At 35.0% G+C, this 3,110-nt stretch overlaps 1 non-coding gene across 1 annotated transcript; it reads left to right on the top strand.

Moving 5' to 3' along the window:
• The first annotated feature begins 1,130 nt into the window (after positions 1-1,130).
• LOC115063449 lies at positions 1,131-1,239 on the top strand. The gene has a single exon (XR_003843325.1). It is a non-coding gene; the product is annotated as a U6 spliceosomal RNA (small nuclear RNA).
• Positions 1,240-3,110: the final 1,871 nt, after the last annotated feature.

Below are 3,110 nucleotides of genomic sequence, written 5' to 3'. Positions count from 1 at the left end.
AAATAAATGAAAATCCTATAATTGAAAATTACAAAATATTGTGGGCAAAAGGAGAAAACCTAAGCAAATGAAGTTTGGTAATAAATTGGATGTTCATGTTTTGCAAATAGCTACTTTTCTACTAAGGTCCCCACCAAACATTTTGGCTGAAAATAACAGCTGATGCTACAATGCTTGTTTATTTTGGAGGTGTGGTATTTGAGGAGCAAATAAGTACATGAAAATCTGCTTAACTTCATAAGTTGATAGGGAAGTTTAACTAAGACCAAAATGATATACTACTACGCACATATTAAAATGCCCCAGATGAGCATGCTGAGTGCTAGCAAAGATATGAAGTAGAGTTGGCAGCTGCTGCGATATTTTAACATTCACCAGCAGTGGGAATCAGACATAACACTTATGTCTGATGCTTATTCAAAGAAATCTAAGCACATGTCCGTCCAATTTCCAGAAGAAAATGCTTCTTTCTACTGCATCTCCAAGTATCAAAAACTGAAAGTAAGGAAAATGTGTGAAATTGTGAGAATAGATTTTTAAAAGTGTTGTATCAATACATGAACATAATAATAAAAAGAAACATAACATCAGTATGTACATCAGTGATTAATTTTTTCATTTCCAAATAAGTAATTTCTTATGTTTTGTTTTGCTTTTGTTTGTTTGTTTGTGTTTGTTTTTCAAGACAGGGTTTCTCTGTGTAGCCCTGGCTGTCCTGGAACTCACTCTGTAGACCAGGCTGGCCTCGAACTCAGAAATCTGCCTGCCTCTGCCTCCCAAGTGCTGGGATTAAAGGCATGAACCACCACCGCCCGGCTCAAATAAGTAATTTCTAGTGTATAAAATTATATTTGAGGGCTACTTGGTATTTTATTTGACCACTTTATAAAATTTCACACTATAGCCCATAAATAAGTGTAAATATCAGGCCAATAAAAATTAAACTATCTTAATTTGTTTAGCTGGAAGAAAAAAAAGATATAGCCAGGCAGATTTCTGAGTTCAAGGCCAGTCTGGTCTACGGAGGGAGGGGGGAAGGGAGGAAGGAAGGAAGGAAGGAAGGAAGGAAGGAAGGAAGGAAGGAAGGAAGGAAGGAAGGAAGGAAGGAAGAAGCAGTGAGTCTTCCTTCTGTAAACTAAACATAAACTAAACATAAACTAAAATTGAGATGATTCAAAGAAGATGGCATTGCCTCTGTGCAAGGATGACATCCAAATTCAGGAAAAATTCTGTATTTTTGCAGAATTGACAAACCTATTTTAAAAGCTGCCCATGCAAACCACAAGTACAAGGCAAAGAAAACTTCTAGCCGTGTGCATGAGGCACAGCCATAAAGCCGGTGGAACATCCCTATGAAGGTGGTCACCACCAGCACATTGGGAAACTATCTTTTATCCAGAGATGCCTGTGCTGGCTGCAAGGTGGGCCTCATTGCTGCAAACTGCAAAGGAGACAGAAAACTAGAACTTGGGAACTCAATAAACTTTTTCCTTGGGTAATTAAAAGAAGAAGTAGCAAAGAAGTTTTGTTTATACATAGCACATTTTCATGAGCAAACTAATTATTTTACATAGCACATTTTCCTAAGCAAACTAATTATTTTCCATTTAATTTATATAAGTTGCCCTAAAGGAATTTGAACTGTTTTGGATATGCTTTTAACTTTTTCCTTCTGACTATTAATACATAGTTCATGAAGCATCAACATTTTTAAGGTTTATTTTTTTTATTACATCTGCGTGTGGATGTATGTTTGTGTGACACATGCATGTAGGGTCCACAGACAGCATGATAGTGTGTATGATCTCCTGGACTGATAGGTAATTGTGAGCTGTATGGCTTGGATGCTGGGTACTGACCATGGTTCCTATGACAAAGCAGCAAGTACTCTTGTCCCTGAAACATCTATCCAGCTCCAAGCGTAACAACCTGTGTTTATGCTAAGACATATACAAAGAGAATTATCTTATATCTTATTGTTACAGCCTTGGATCCTATAACACAGGAGTGGATATGGACAGATTCTTTGGAGAGATAGAGTCCCTATGTAGTCCATTGGGTTTCAATTTTGCAACTCCTCTATATCTACCTGCTAGGATAACAAGTATGAGCCATTTTCCCAACTCCAGATGTTTCTTTAATATTTGTTTTTTAAATTTCAGGTAATCAAAAAAAAAAAAAGACTAAAGCAATAATGAGCTAAATCTGTACTGAAATACCACCTTTCATTTTAAGTAGTACATTCAAATCATTGTTAAATATTTAGAGCCTAGTATGGAATACAGATGGCCTCTCTGTGTGAATGCAATCTAAAATAAGCAGGACAAAGTAGCTAAAACAGCTTAAGTGGCAAACTTAAGTCTTAAAAATCTGGTCACCTCTAGGGTATAATTGCATTTCTTTCCAGGGAACCTCACACCTTGCATTAATGAGAACATTTGGATATTATTTCTTCACTTAAGATCTCTCTGAAATACAACCAAACAAAATAAAATCTCAGTGAATCCTTAACAATTGCAATCTTTTACTGAATGCTTAAAATATATAGGTCAGTTTAAGGACATACAGACTCTTCCATTTAAAGACCAATAATTCAAATAAATTATACACAGGCAGTGCTATAATTCTTATGAATTAATAATGAATTTTAAATGCCAAGATGCTCCATGGTAAATAAAATAAATTTTATTTATGCTTAGGCAGCCTATTACAGATATAATTTTTCATTTAGAATAACTTTGAAACATGGTTAATTATCAACTTACTCAATGAATTGTAGCAAGTGTTTAATCTAGAAGCTTGTTTTTGGAAATCTCATATTTCAGAAATTATATTATACATTTTCTGATTTAAATATTATGCTAGACTCCACCAAAGCCTAGTTTTGATAAGATCTATACTTCTGCTAAGACAACACTTGTAGCATATTCTAAGATTGCAAAGACATAGAAATGTCACTTTACACACAGAATTGAGTGAACCATTTTTGTCCTAATTTTTATTGATTTTTGTGAGCTTCACATCATGCACCCCAGTTCTTCTCATTTCCCAGTCTCCTTATATCACAACCAACACCCAAAAATAAAACACATACACACACACACACACAC

The sequence above is a fragment of the Mus pahari genome, chromosome 2 (assembly GCF_900095145.1).
Source record: "Mus pahari chromosome 2, PAHARI_EIJ_v1.1, whole genome shotgun sequence".
Lineage (NCBI taxonomy): Eukaryota > Metazoa > Chordata > Mammalia > Rodentia > Muridae > Mus > Mus pahari.
This window is presented reverse-complemented; position numbering and strand designations above follow the sequence as displayed.